Here is a 209-nt window from a genome sequence, read left to right as displayed (position 1 = left end):
AGCTCTGCAGCCGCCAGCGCCCAGTACAGGAGTTTAAAACCTGTCTCTCAAGGCAGTGATCAGCTGCGAACACCTGAGGGCTACACAAAAAACACTGCTTAGTTCCTATTTGGTGCTTAGCCAAAAAAGCATCAGGATTGCTGCCCTGTAAGGCTCGCGCCGCAGAGAGACCCAGTGAGAGCCCCCAAAGCCGACACAGCGGGCAGAGG

The sequence above is a fragment of the Cariama cristata genome, unplaced genomic scaffold (assembly GCF_000690535.1).
Source record: "Cariama cristata isolate BGI_N322 unplaced genomic scaffold, ASM69053v1 scaffold14195, whole genome shotgun sequence".
NCBI classification, from domain to species: domain Eukaryota; kingdom Metazoa; phylum Chordata; class Aves; order Cariamiformes; family Cariamidae; genus Cariama; species Cariama cristata.
Note: the sequence above shows the minus strand (reverse complement) of the source record.